General features: G+C 39.3%; 1 pseudogene; it reads left to right on the top strand.

Annotated features, from left to right (window-relative positions):
* Nucleotides 1-4,532: 4,532 nt before the first annotated feature.
* LOC132601270 (uncharacterized) lies at nucleotides 4,533-9,967 on the top strand (annotated as a pseudogene).
* The last annotated feature ends 6,195 nt before the right edge of the window (nucleotides 9,968-16,162 follow it).

The raw sequence follows: 16,162 nt of genomic DNA, 5'->3' as shown, positions 1-16,162 counted from the left end.
AACCGTGGCCTGGGCGAAACATAACACTCGGTGCCTTACTGCATGTGACCGAGCGAACAACATGGCTTGCTGAATCATCATGAGGCATAACATGAGCGGAATTTAACGTGAATGCATGATGAGCCTTTATAAAATGCAATAAGTCATAATACTTAATCAAAATACTTGTTTAAACATGAGTATGGAAATAACATGAATGAGCCAAAATGGCTATATGACTCCGAAAGTGTGACATGACATAACTGACTTGTCTAGTCTATGAAACCTCTAACATAAGTCTGAACATGGAAAACATACTCACTTGGAAAGGACCCCTAGCATACCTTAGATGCATAGCTAATCATAAAATAACGAGTTGACTAAACTCCGAATGAGATGAGGCTCACCAATAAGCTGATACGAATGCTGTCCTACTGAGCAGATGTGTCATCCTGTAAATTAGTACCTGCATCATGAAATGCAGGCCCCCGGGCAATAAAAGGAGACGTCAGCACATTGAATGTACTGGTATGTAAAGCAACTGAAATAAATAACATGGGACATGGAATAACATGATAAGAACTGAAACTGAAAACTTGGACATGAACATGAGCATGAGCATAAGCATGGGTACATATATATATATAACATAAGTAAAACATGATAAGTAGGGAGAGTATTTCATAGACCGACCATGTGATATCACCACGTGGGTACGGGGAGTCTGGTACCTCGCCGGACCAGCAGAGCCCCCATACCTTGCCAGGGTATAAGGTGGTAACGTGCCTGATGGAATCCATTCAGTGTAAAATTAAGGAATCGTCCTAACTGGGCGAAACGATCCTTGTCCTACGGTGGCTATGTAGTTTCAGGCTATCTGAGCCTTCTCGGTAATTCGTGCAACTCCCCAAAACATGAACATGATATAATTGGCTAAGAAGCCCATGATTTTCGTGAATTAACTTGTACTTGACTTGCAATCATGATTTCACGAAATGACTTATAAACATGGTTTAATGAAATAGCTTGAATTTAGCATGTATGTATCTTGTATCATGGCATGAAAGTAATTATATAATATAGTTACATGAAAACTTGTAGACATGTAGGATATTCATGAAATAATCATTTTTAGCTAAAAACATGCATGCAAGAACCCATGGAATACAAGATATGGGTTTTCATGGATTACAGACTGATTCTCAATAATCATATGGAGTTATTAAGAACACAATGATAGAATAATAGCAATTCATACATAATATAATCATGGACATGGACCTAGGATTGTTATGAGCATGGTGTAGAAACCCTAGTTTTCGTAAAGAATCATACTTTATGGATTAAGAGTTCCCACACGTAGATAGCAACTCTACATACCTGGTAATGCTCCAAACTTGAATTAAAGATTTTAACTTTGAAGAAGATTTCCAAAATCTTGAATTCTTGAACCTTGAGATGGGTTTTCTTGAAAACCCTAGTTTAGGAACAATGATTTCTTGCCTAGATTATAAGAGTATATGTTAGAATTGAGTTGGAAGGGTTTGGATTGACTTACCTTGATGTTTTGGATTGTTGCTAGGGCTTGGAATTGTGAATAATGAAATAAAAGAACTGAAGGCTTGAATTTATACAAAAGTGAGGCGGAAATTATATGGACATATTATACGGTCTGTATAAAGTTATACGGTCCGTATAATATGACCATATTTTATCATGGCCGAAAATAGAACGTCGATTTGTAGTTTCATGAAGTACGGACGAGTTATATGATCCGTATAAAATTATATGGGTCGTATAACAAGTTCGTATAACAAGACCAGTGAACGGACTGCTCTGTAATCCTTCAGTAAAATGACCATAACTTTTTGTACAGATGTCCTCTTGATGCCCTTAATATACTGTTGGAAACCTATTTCAAATGGCTACAATTTCAAGAATGAAGTTTTCACAAATTCCTAATGCAAGTACATGAAACCAGGCCATTAGTACAAACTGTCCTAGACTTAGACGAATTTAGAAGGCCTTCAGAACTTGACTTTTTGGTTTGACTTCAAAATGACTGTTTATCACCCAAGTTCATCCCAAATAGATTCGTATAGCTAAAATATCACCTTTATACTAGATTCATACATTCATACCTAATTCGGATTTACGGGATGTTACAACATTAGTTAGTTTGACCCTATTATTCTGAACTAAGATATTTTTTTTGGGACGGAGGGAGTAACATATTTGTGGCTATAAATTTTTTGAAATACTGAATATATATATTCCTAAGCGGCCCTCAAATTTTCCTGACTTTTTCTTTTAGACGCTTGAACTAATTAAACATTTTTGTGCCTATTGAATATATAAACCTAAGCGCAAGTGTGTCTATCAAACACAACTTGGAGTCTATTGAAACGTAATGAGCATGTGGTCAAGTGCATTGATATTTGGCTACTGATACCAGCATTTTGAGTATCGTTATTGTAAACACCTATTTTTTTTACCATATTAGAGTCTTTTTTCACTATTTTAGCATTTTAACACTTTCTAGGATTAATCTTGAATTTTTTACCTTTATTTCTTTTTTTAGTAGGTTTTTATTAGAGAATTTGTAAAACCCAAAAGACCATTTTTAAAATATAAGTTTTGTTTTAATTTGCAACGTAAGAAAGAAAATTGCCCAAAAAATACATTTTATGTATTATTGTTAATTTCCAAGTTTAACATTGTAATAAAAAGGAGAGGGGTGGGGTGGGGGGGGGGGGGAAACAATAGTGTATTGTCATTTGGCAAAATCCACCCTATCCACACAAAAAGAATATTCTATTTGGGAAGGAAATATTTCATTTTTCCTTTCCAAGATAAGTTTTATCTCTACATGGGTATTTTGGGGAAAGTAGAAATAAAAATACACTCAAAACCCTAGACCTACACCCTACAAAAGACTAAATATTGAAACCTAATAACCTATACAATCATCCTAAAAACCTAGAGACCATACACGTAAGAGAAACACAAAATAATAATCAGCCTAACACCTACACACTAAGTCATCACTCCAATTCAGGAGAAAAGCATTCCTGATGAGTCGTGAAATTACGGCTCATTCGACGCCAATTACTTAGTATTTTGTAAATCCCCAAGTGCTTTTGATGTCGTTTCTCGTGTTTTTGTGTCAATTTGTAGAATAACATGTGCCGGAAGCAACTTGAAGCAATTTGAAGCAAAATGAAGCAAAAACCCAGCAGAACTGAACAATGGCACCACCTGCGAATCGCAGGTACCACATGCGAGTCGCAGGTGGTGCAGCACCTGTTGACAGAGAGGACCAAATAAGACACCCCATGTGACACCACATGCGACACCACCTGCGAATCGCAGGTGTAACATGCGAATCGTGTCTGGTGTCGCAGATGCTGCTCAACAAATAACTGAAGATGCGACACCTGCGATGGTCTGGTGAAACCTGCGACTCGCAGGTTGAACATCTGACACTATGTGCGAATCGCACCCTATGCACAGGGGCATTTTTGTCTGGAAATTGTTCCCGTTTTGGACATGCTATAAATAGATTGCTAGGGTTTTGGATTGGATTATTCTGCAGTTTTTAGCATAGACTCTTGTGGAGTTCATTTATTGTTGGTTGGTGAAGTATTTAAGAGATTTCGTTTGGCTTTGTCATCTTCTCTATCCAACACTTTTGTAAGATTTATGAATACATTTTACTTGATTGATTTACTTTTAATGAATATCATTAGCTAATCTTTCAGCTAAGGTTGTGGGATCCAATCTGTTAGTTATGTGATTGGGTTTCATATTCATACTACATTTATATGCTAATGGTGTTTTCTATTAACGCTTCAAGCATTAATGTCTTGTGATGGTGTACAACATTACTTGTGCCTTAATACCATTACTTTGCTTGGAAAAGAAAGTAGGGGTTAGGAAAAGAGTTAATAACAACAATGTGGGTCATTAAATCCATCTAATAGCTTGAGCTAGGAATAGGAAAGCTAGTTGAGGCTACATGGGTGTTCTCTTATAAAACATTCTAGGGCTTGGAAAAGCCTAGGATGAAATTTGCTGATTTGGTTGGAAAACTTTCGGCAAGAATCGCGTGACCCTTGGCTTAATGCACCTAGGCATGTAAATAAGTTGAATTGATACCCAATCGCATTACTTTCCATTGGAACCACAACCTTAGTCCCATTTACCAATTGGTTACACCTTATAAACATTCTCAGTTATTAATGAACAAACAACAATCAAACTTTTATTGTATTTCCTTTCCCCTTGAAATATAGACTAACAGTCGGGTGTTACACTTATCGAGTATATTTATTCATTGTATTCTCTGTGGGATTCGACCCCAACCTTGTTGGGTTCTATATTTGACAACGACCGCTTACTCCTGATGTCAAAGGTGTAATTTGGGCGCATCAAATTTTGGCGCCGTTGCCGGGGGATACGGTCTAGAAATTTACTAATTAGTGTAAAACTTTACTTTTAGTCTTTATTTCTTTTCTTATTTCTTTTTTGTTGTTGTTTGTTGTGTAGGCAATATGGATGAGGATGGTATCCCTGTCCAAAATCCACCAGTAGCGGTTGGTGAAGAAGCTGGGGGGGTCGGCTATGCAGCTGCAATTCAGCCCCCACCTTTGATTGGAAATTCAAGTGTCCATATAACTAACACAATGCTGCACCTGCTCAACACTAAGGGCCTGTTCGGCGGTCTATCCAAAGATGACCCGAATAGGCACCTTAGGAACTTTATTGGGGTCTATTCTACCAATGTGCATCCGGGCGTCTCAATTGAAGCAGTCTGGCTACGGCTCTTCCCGTACTCCCTAACGGGGGAAGCCACGGCTTGGTTAGATTATCTTCCTTCCGGGTCCATCACTACTTGGGAGGAACTGACCGAAGCATTCCTCAAGAAGTTCGTCCCTCCATCGCGGATGCTACAACTCCGTGACGAAATCAACAACTTTCGTCAACTTCCGGATGAGGCTCTCCATGAAACTTGGACTCGTTTTAAAAAAAAAGTCAAAAGTTGTCCCAAGCATGGGTTGCCCGATGGTGTGCTTCTACAAATATTTTATAGATCTCTAGATTCGGTCAACAAATCAGTGGCGAACAACATTGCAGAGGGGTCTCTTATGGATAACTCTTATGCCACCGTTTGTGAATTGTTGGATAAATTGACCGAGACTAATGAAGCATGACACACTAGGGATTCGGAAGTGGGTGGAGGAAGTTCCTCCAAACATGTGCTCACTCGTGAGATGATTAAGAAGGAGGAAGAGAGAGATGAGTCCATGGCCAAAGTTGTCACCCAAATGGACCTTCTGACAAAACATGTCATGGGTGGCGGAAGCAAAAAGGTGAACGCGGTAGAATCCTTTGAAGGGGTTCCTCCGGATGAGCAATGTTTCCAAATGTATGATGAGGAAGCGAGTTATGTCAACAATCTGAGGGAGGGTTCCCGTCCGAACTACCAAGGTCCAAATCAAGGATCTTTGCGGCAAGGTCAAGGGAATCAAGGTTGGAACAAAGAACAAGGTCACTCTAATTGGAGAGATAATCGTGACAACAATCAAGGGGGGGGGGGGGGGGTACAATAGCAATTACAACAATCATCGAAGCAAAAATCCGTATGTCCCTCCAAAGGGAAATCAACCAATCTCTGGTCAACCGCCCAATAGCGACTCCGCTAATTCAAAAATTGAAGATATGTTGTCAAAGGTACTGAGGAAAGTGGAGTCCACCGTCACCTTTTGCAAGGAGACTAGAGATGAGGTCAAATCCATGGGTCAAGTTATAAGTTCACACTCCACCTCCATTAAACAATTGGAGTCTCAACTTGGCCAAATCTCGGCAATCCTAAACCAAAGGCAGAAAGGCTCACTCCCTAGTGACACAGTTGCAAACCCAAGGAACGATGGTGAACATAAATGCAACGCAATTACTACTAGGAGTGGCAGAACAATTGGGGAAAATGCGTTGGTGAAAGAGAATGTGTTGGGTGATGAAGAGAAAATGGTTGAAGAACCCATGGTTATTGAAGAAGAAGCAAACCCAACGAATAAGCGGGCTGGTATTGAAGAGCCCATCGCTAACAAGGACCTTCCGGAAATCAATGATGCCTCGGAAAGCAAGGAAGCAGCGGAGGAGGTACCAAGGGCTTCACCGCCCGTTATGAGGCCTCCTCCTCCTTTTCCCCAACGATTGGCAAAGCAAGCGGAAGATGGAAAGTTCCTCAAGTTCATAGATCGATTAAAGGGGCTCTCAATAAATATTCCATTGGTTGAGGCACTTGAACAAATGCCCGGTTATGCGAAGTTCATAAAAGATCTCGTGACCAAAAGAAGGAGTCCTGGCATTGAAACATTGGGGGGCACTCATCATTGTAGTGCAATCGTCACCAAAGCTTTGGTGCACAAAAAATAAGATCCCGGAGCATTCACAATCCCATGCACCATTGGTAAATACAAGTTTGCTAAAACTTTATGTGATGTTGGAGCAAGCATCAATTTGATGCCGCTTTCTATATTCAACAAGTTGGGATTGGGCACCACCCGTCCTACCACGATGAGATTACTTATGGCGAATAGAACCGTAAAGAGGCCCATTGGTATTCTTTATGATGTGCTTGTAAGAGTGGATCAATTTATTTTTCCGGCCGATTTTGTGATCTTGGATTGTGAAGTTGACTTCGAAGTTCCCATAATCTTGGGAAGACCATTCCTAGCCACGAGGCGTGCCCTCGTGGATATGGAAAGAGGTGATCTGAAATTTAGAATGAACGATGAAGAGATCACTTTCCATATTTGCAAGTCGATGAAGCAACCGGCGGATATGAGTGTTGTGTCAGTTATCGACACAATTGATGAAGCAATGGAGACAACCATAGAACATGAGCATATAGATGATATGTTAGCGGCGGTGATAATGAACTATGAATGGGACGACGAAAAAGAATTTGAGGAGATGGTCAATGCATTGATTGGAATGGGGTCTTACCACCTCAATCCAAAGAGACTCGATCTTGACTTGGAAAACCGAGCAACTCCTCCTGCAAAACCTTCAATTATTGAGCCTCCTACTTTGGAACTCAAACCTCCTCCTTTACATTTGAGGTATGAGTTTCTTGGACTCAACAACACATTGCCCGTGATTATATCTGCCCGGTTGACGGATGCGCAAAGAGAAAGGTTGATGGTGATCTTGAGAAGATACAAAAAAGCTATCGGGTGGAGTATTGCAGATATTCAAGGGATTCCACCCGATATTTGTACGCATAAAATTCAGCTTGATGGAGCCAAGCGTTGAACATCAAAGGAGGTTAAATCCTCCCATACAAGAGGTCGTAAAGGTTGAGATAATCAAGTGGTTAGATGCCGGGGTTGTGTACCCCATTTCAGATAGCTCATGGGTGAGTCCGGTTCAATGCGTGCCAAAAAAAGGTGAGATCACCGTGGTTGCGAATGATAAAAATGAGTTGATTCCCACTCGCAAGGTTACCGGATGGCGTATTTGCATGGATTATCGGAAGCTGAATAAGTGGACCAAAAAGGACCACTTCCCAATGCCATTCATGGATCAAATGCTTGATAGGCTTGCGGGCAGAGATTATTATTGCTTCCTTGATGGGTATTCCGGGTACAATCAAATCACTATTGCTCCCGAGGACCAAGAGAAAACTACCTTCACTTGTCCTTATGGGACCTTTGCTTTCAAGAGAATGCCTTTTGGGTTATGTAATGCACCCGCAACATTTCAACGTTGCATGATGTCTATTTTCTCCGATATGGTTGAGGAGTCCATTGAAATCTTCATGGATGACTTTTCCGTGGTTGGGGATTCCTTTGATGAATGCTTGCAGAATCTTGCCCAAGTATTGAAACGATGTTAAGAGAAAAATTTGGTTCTAAATTGGGAGAAGTGCCTCTTCATGGTTAGAGAAGGCATCGTCTTGGGGCACAAGATTTCGGAAAAGGGGCTTAAAGTCAATCAAGTTAAAATTGAGGTTATTGTTAAGCTTCCCCCTCCAATTTCCGTTAAAGGTGTTCGTAGCTTCCTTGGGCATGCTGGGTTTTATAGAAGATTTGTCAAGGATTTCTCGAAAATAGCCAACCCTCTATGCAAGTTGTTGGATAAGGAGTCGAAGTTTGCATTTGATGATGCTTGTTTGAAGGCATTTGAGGCTTTGAAAGAGAGACTCACACCGGCTCCTATCATCATTGCCCCGGACTGGTCTCAACCCTTTGAGTTGATGTGTGATGCAAGTGGATTTTCCATGGGGGCTGTTCTTGGCCAGAAGCGTGATAAGATCTTTCACCCAATTTACTACGCGAGCAAGACTCTGAACAGTGCCCAAATGAATTACACTGTCACAGAACAAGAGTTGCTGGCTATTGTGTTTACCTTCGAGAAGTTCCGGGCTTATTTGTTGGGAACCCATGTGATTGTTCACACCGATCACGCAGCCTTACGTTACCTCATGACAAAGAAAGATGCAAAACCGAGGTTGATACGTTGGGTCCTTCTCTTACAAGAGTTTGACTTTGAAGTCAAAGATAGAAAGGGTTGTGAAAATCAAGTGGCAGACCACTTGTCTAGTCTTGAAGAAAGGGGGCGTCCATTAGATGGCCTAGAAATCAATGAGTCATTTCCGGATGAACAAGTAATGGCAGGGTCGCAAGACATGATCCCGTGGTATGCCGATTTTGCTAACTTCCATGCAAGTGACATTATGCCGGTAGATTTGAACTTCCACCAAAAGAAAAAGTTTTTGAGTGATGCCCGGAAATTTTATTGGGACGAGCTATATCTATTCAGGGTTTACGCCGACAACATCATAAGGAGGTGCATACCCGAAGTAGAAATGATGCCCATCATCGAAGCCTGTCACTCATCACCGGTTGGTGGACATCATAGTAGCTCAAGAACGGCAGCCAAGGTTTTTCAAAGTGGTTTTTATTGGCCGACAATTCACCAAGATGCTCATGACTTTGTAAAAGCTTGTAATCAATGTCAAAGGCATGGGGGCATATCAAGAAGGCATGAGCTGCCAATGACACCGATTCTCGAAGTTGAATTGTTCGATGTATGGGGCATTGATTTTATGGGTCCATTTGTAAGCTCCTACAGCAACAAGTACATTATTGTGGCAGTAAACTACGTGTCCAAATGGGTGGAAGCCGTAGCGCTCCCCAACAATGAAGGAAGAAGCGTCACTGCATTTTTAAAAAGAGTTATCTTCTCAAGGTTCAGAACTCTGAGGGCAATCATTAGTGACGGGGGCTCTCATTTCTGCAATCGATTATTCAAGACTCTTCTTGAGAAGTATGGGGTCAAGCATAAAGTTGCCACCCCGTATCATCCCCAAACAAGTGGCCAAGTTGAGGTTTCAGATAGACAGATCAAGAGCATACTTTCCAAAACAGTGAATGCTAACCAGACTGATTGGTCGAAGAAATTGGATCATGCTCTATGGGCATACCGAATAGCCTACAAGACCCCAATTGGCATTTCTCCATATCAATTGGTATTTGGAAAAGCTTGTCATCTTCCGATGGAACTCGAACATAAGGCGTTGTGGGCCTTGAAAAAGTTGAATCTAGAGTGGGGTGACGCCTCAAACTTGAGGTTGGAGCAGATTAATGAGCTCGATGAATTTTGACTGAAAGCATATGCGAGTTCTGCACTCTACAAGGCCCGCATGAAACACTTCCATGACAAGAAGATCTTGCAAAGAGAGTTCAACATCGGGGATCGCGTATTGTTGTTCAACTCCAGGCTCCGGTTGTTGCCCGAAAAGTTGAAATCCAAATGGTCTGGTCCGTTTGAAATCACACAAGTGTTCTCATCCGGAGCAATTGAACTTGTTTGCCCAAGTGGTAATAAAATCAAAGTGAATGGGCAAAGGGTGAAACATTACTGGGGATCTCAGAATGAAGCAAAGATTATTGAGGTCTTCCTCCTCAATGATCCATGAAAGGGCTGAACAGGTATCAACGTCGTGCTGCGACGTAAAATCAAGCGCTTTTTGGGAGGCAACCCAAGTTTTATTTTCATGTATTGTTATTTTTTACTTTTGTGATGTTTTTGATGTGTGTCCAAGTGTGTAGGAATAAAGTGTGTGTACAAAGAAGAAGAGTTTGAAAAATGCAAATTGGCATGACATGCGACATCATCCGCGATTCGCATGTCATGTCTGCGAATTCACCTGCGAATCGCAGGTGATGCCAAAATTCAATCCATAAGAGCCAAACTCTCTGTCAGTATCTGCGATGGAATGGCACAACATGTGACTCACATGTTACACATGCGACATCATCCGCGAGTCGCATGTTGTGCAGGTAAGTGAAAAGTCACGGGTCAACCCGACCCGACGCGATTTGTTTCTTTTAAATAAAAGAAGGTAACGGTTGTTCTTATCAGTTATGATCTTCACTCTTCCTCTCCCCCTTTTCCTTAATTCCTCATATATCATTCCATTTCATTTCAATCATCTTTAATCAACTCCTAAAAACCCTAACTGGTGATTACTTCCTTTTTCCTTAAAAATAAAGGATTTCAAAGTTTTCTACTTTCATCTACTCTCAAGGTATGTCGACTGTTCTCTTCTTTACATTAGTTGGTATCTACTAATTGCTAAATTACATGTCATTATCATGCCATACCACTTGTTGTAATTAGTTATTTGGGTAGATTTATCTTATGTGTTAAATGGGTTGTTGGAAATTGATGAACAATGGGGAATTCTTGAGTACCCATGCTTGTGTAGTCTTTCTAGGAAGTGATTGTTGGTGACGAATTAGATAGTGACTGGGGAATTCTTGAGTACCCATTTGTTGTAAGAACTTTTAGTTGAGGTACACTAACAACTTGTGTGATGTAATGCCTAAACGACCCAGTGAGTGTTTGGATGTTGTGGAAATATTATCAGTCGCCAAAAATGGGGAACTCTTGAGTACCCATGGCACAACCCGTGATGCCTTCTGAGTTACGAAGTGTCATTGTCTTTTGGGAGGGACAACCATCGAACATAGGTGCGGGTAATTGAATAGGTTTTCCCAGTGATCGATGGGGTGAAAACGCTATTAAAGGAAAAAAGTACATAAATATGTTCTGGTGTGTGTTCATCTGTGTCGTGTGTAAAACAAAAAAAATGAATGAAAATGAAATCAAGTGTCTCACCTGCGATCAGCATCCGCGATTCGCATGTTTGACATGCGAATCGCACATTCTGCAGCAGGTGTTGACAGTGAAGAACTAGTTTTCTGGCATCATCCGCGACACTACCCGCAAGTCGCAGGTCACACATGCGACTCGTATGTGATGTTTCGCAGGTGGTGCCACCCTTCAATACTTTGTTTTTTTTGTGTTTTTCTTATATATACCTCTTTATTGTTGCTAAACGAACACCATAAATAATGGGTATATTTTTGTATGTTGTGCAGGATGGTTCGATCAAATCAACCTCAAAGTGGAGGAAGACGAGCAACACGACAAACCTCCACCTCTAAGAGAAAAGAAAAGGCACCGGCTGATCCCGTCCCCTAGTCTGAAGAGGGGACACATGGGGCTTCCTCCCCTGATCCCGAGGATGCCGTCACCAGAGGTCAACGAAGGGAGGCAATGGAGCAACGGTTCACCGTGCCTGGATCCAGGGAGCTGTATAAGACTTGGAATACAATTAAACCTGATGGGAATCCAGTTCGGGGCCTCATTGTTGAAAAAAGGGTCACTCTACTGTTGACACCCAATTTTGTCCCTCCTTTATTTTAATTTACTCGGGCTTCTAAATTTACTGACGAGCTAGATACTTTATTTTCACTTTTTTTTTCTCTTTTATTATTATTGCTACTACTATTAATATCGCTACTGTTATTTTCAACACTACGAGCATTACTTTACCACAAATTTTAAATGATTCGTCATCATTTCATTTTTTTCAGGTTTGGACTCGTTAAATTAATTACAGAACAACACTTTATTAAATCCTTACTTTTTTACATATTAGTCTTCATATAGTATATATTGTGCTAGTTGTTAAATTAGAAGCCCAAAATTAATTACATAGAGGAGGAAGGACCAACAATTTTCGGCCAAATTAATGACCCGAAATATAAATACAATATTATTTCCCTACCCAAATAAACAACCCACGTTGTTTTCAGCCCACTATTCATTAAACATCACCAGCCCATTAACTATTCCTACCCGGTCCAGCCTAAAATCACCCGACCCGACCCAATTTTTTCGGTCCAAAACGAGGGAACCCTAGGTTCCCTTCCCATTTTCTCCCCTTCTTTTCCGCCTCCCTCATCTCTCTCTCTCTTTTCTTTCTTCACCTTTTCCGTCTCCTCCATCATCTCCTCGTCCCCACCTCGCCGACGACCCCACTCCAGCTCCTCCTTGCCCCACACCACGCTCCTCCCCACTCAACACCGACGACCCCACTCTCCACTCACCGCCGCTCCAAACCGCTCCTCTTTCTCTTCCCTAAAACCCTAGTCACAATCCTATAAATAATCTGAATTAGGAGGAGAAAAGGGGGACAAAAAATCAAGGGGAGAAGGGATCGGAAAAAAAAGAAGAAGGGATTTTAGGAAGGGAAACAAATCAACAAGAAAACAGATCGAAAAAAAAGAGGGTGTTTTTGGGGGAAATCGTTTTAAGAGGGATTGAGTTTTTGGGAGTGAAGATCCGAAAAATCCTATGGTTTCTTGACATCGATTAGAAATCCTAAACATTTCATTTTGTTTGCTCTGTTATTATTTCGAAGTAGAGTGTATAAAACTCAAGAATTGAACATTGATCGGACACGGATTGGTGATACATGAGTATTTTCTAAAAATCTTGAGTTTTCTTTCATTTTTCAAAAATCGGGTCTTGAACTTTTGTTTCAAATCAGAGAATACTCTCTGTTATGGAATTTGTGTTGAAAAATTAAGTTTCCACAATTCGACCAACTTTCGTCACTGTTCGGCAAAAGGACTGTAATTACGACAAAGGTACTTTAGTTTTGACTCGAGTTTCGAATCTGTCGATACAAGAGTAGATTCGAAGACCTCGACGCCCCATTTCACTGCACCACCAACAGGTAAAATTTGATACCATTTCGACTCATCGTTCTGTTAAATTGTGTTAGTATAAAAGAAATCATGCTTAATATCTTGCTGTTGCCATTTATGATTCGAAACTCATTTGCATTTCTTTTCGCGTAGTAGCTGTAGTTGACGAATGATAAATGGACATTAAGGTTCGCGTTTTTAGTTTTTTTTTTTTTACCATTTGTTAATATTTAGTTATATTTTATGAAGGCTTTATAAACCAGATTATGTCTAGCTCTGTTTTGTGGAGTTTCTGAATGGAAATTCTCCCCCAGTTTTCATTCCAAGTTGTATGAGTCTAGTCTGGTTAACCTTATTTTGAAATGATAATTAATTCTGTCTTCCGTTTGAGCTGTGGCAAAAATGCAATAAATAATAGTTGAAACATGATTACTATTTTGTTTTAGTTTGGTTAATTTAGAATCTGGTTTCTTATTAAGTTTGAACCATGTTGTCGGAGTATTACGAGGAAATTCTGTTTACGGGATTTGTATTATCGAATGCTGTAGAATCATATTTATTCGTTTAAATTTGAGGCCATCTTTTCATGTTGTATATCGTCTAAAGTATGAGTGTCTGACAAGTATTTGTGAGTGTTCATATGCTTCGTGTTGTCTAATACTCTATTCCCTCTATATCTTCTGCATTTCGACTCTTACTTTCCTCTGTGTGCTTTTGTGCCCTGTTCTGTTTTCATCTCCATGTTTGTTAAATATGCCGGTGTACAAATATGAATATCTTTGTTGAGTGCTGCTGTTTGTGTGTATCTTGGTATGTTCTCCTGATTGCGGTAGTCCGGTACGTTAGTGTAATCAAAGACTTAGCTGGTAATAGTAATGTTTAAGCATGTCAGTTTTAATTGGATTTGTTCAGGTCCGTAGTTGTGTGATATGCTATCTTGGGAAATTTGTGTCTATAGCAGTAAAGTCAGCTTGTCTAGCATGCTCGTGTTAGTTTTAATGTACATCGTTAAGTAGTCGATTAGGCCTGCTTCAAACTGAACATGTATTTGCCTGACTCCTACTATTTCCAGCTTTAAAACTTATGCGAGCAATGGCCTGCCCTCTTCACTTGAAAATTAATTCGAAACATAGGTGAGGATGTTTTATTAATTACATGTTGGCTTAATGATTTAAGGAATTACTATTCTGACCAAGGCTTATTAAAACACAGCTCAAGAAAAAATAGTAAGGATTTCTAGTTCACTCCTCTTTCAATGTTTACAGAGAATGGTTATTGTCCTTGGTCTACATGAATAACTGGTCGTTTTTGAAGTGTACTCTCAAATGATCCCACTTATATTTTATTTTAGTTGTCTTATCAATGTGTTTAACTTACCAAAAGGATTATCAATTGCCATCTCTTGCAATCTGTTTTATCTAGAAACAATAATATGGTCAAGCTTCACTCTGAAACGATTGCAGTTTGGCTCAATTAATCATCATGTCTTGTTGACTGCTGATCCTTTACGACGTTGTTTCAAATCCATTTTAAGCTCAGATCTCTCTGTTAACTGAGAAAATGCTTGACGTTTCCTTTTTCTTTTTTTTTCCCCTCTCTGAGAACTGGCTGAAATTTTAAAACATCAAATGTTACCTATTTTCCTTTCTCTGCGATTGTAAAATTCACTGGACATTTGTTTGAATTTCAAAATCCTTAAGGATACCAACTCCTATATTAAAACATGAATTTATTATTAGGGTATTCCATTTCTATTTTAAGTTGGAAACAGATTGTTGAAGTACCAAGTGTCTTCTTTCTTGTTTAGGAGAGTTCTTCAGACTCGTTATAGTGTAGGCTGATTCTGCTTGGCTTTGTACGCAACTGCATATATGATTTCTGGACTTTAAATACATCAACATGATTTTTCCTTTGTTTGTTTCTGTTTGATATGGTCTGCTGTTTGTTTACAGGAATTGAATGCATTCTTTGGAAAACATTAGTTATTAACTTCTCACATTTTTCCAGTATCGTAAGAGTAGTCATATCTATGCTTTCCCCGTTGATCTTTATGGATGTGTAAAGGCAATTCGTGAATACGCATCACCAAGTTTTAACAGAAAATGTTGTTTTAAAATTCGTTATTATACAGTGTAAAACATACACATAATCTACTGATTTTTTTTTCTGAATTTATATCTTACATGCTTAATCTTATCCATTGATTAGATACTAATTTCTTTTCTTTTGTTCTTATGCATGAACATCGCATACGAGTCCGAGGGGACTCATCTCCTTCCGCATTTGGCGTTGAGCTCAAAAGCCCAACGTAACTCCTCCTGTGTCAGCCCAATCCGCAGCCAAACAAGAACATAAAATCTGGGTTGAAGCCCAACAGTAGCGGACAACAACCTTCCCAAAATGGGCTGGGCCCATTTATATTATATCTACTCCTCCATTTTTTATTGTTGTGTGCATTTAATGTGTATTGTATGACTGGCATTTGTGCTTGTTAATTAAGATAAACCTTAGTGGCATTAAGGGTTTTAGTTTAGTAACGGGTAGTTAATTCCGCAAATTACATTCACTTCTATTTTTAAAACTATTTATAGTATCTATAACATTTATTCGAGTAATTGATTTTCAAATAGCATGCCTACATATCTTTGGGTTAAAGGAATCATTTTACATTCTCACTAGCTTAGGAATTTCAAAACGTCACTAACACACCATATGAATTCGATTATATTTTATAAACATTTTTCAAGATTTACCCAATTATACATATTTTTAGCCGAAATTGGTTAAATAAAGAGTGATGGAAATAGAAAGAAATTCATGGCCCTTTTCATCATATTTAAGAACATAAGTCCAGGCATTTCTTTACCATCATATTCATATAATATCATTTTTACTTAAAGATCACATTCGTCGCATTATCTTTTAAAAGACTATTATTCATAGGCAAATCATCCTATTTTCTACAAATCTTATTTTTGAATAACATTACTATATTTTTCATTTAAGGCCTTGGCAATATCTTTAAGTCTCATTTAACATTTAGAATTTTCTTTTAGCAAATTATTATGTTTTCTACAAGTATTATTTTAAACAACACTATTATGCTTTCG

This window comes from Lycium barbarum, chromosome 7 (genome assembly GCF_019175385.1).
Source record: "Lycium barbarum isolate Lr01 chromosome 7, ASM1917538v2, whole genome shotgun sequence".
Taxonomy (NCBI): Eukaryota; Viridiplantae; Streptophyta; class Magnoliopsida; order Solanales; family Solanaceae; genus Lycium; species Lycium barbarum.
This window is presented reverse-complemented; position numbering and strand designations above follow the sequence as displayed.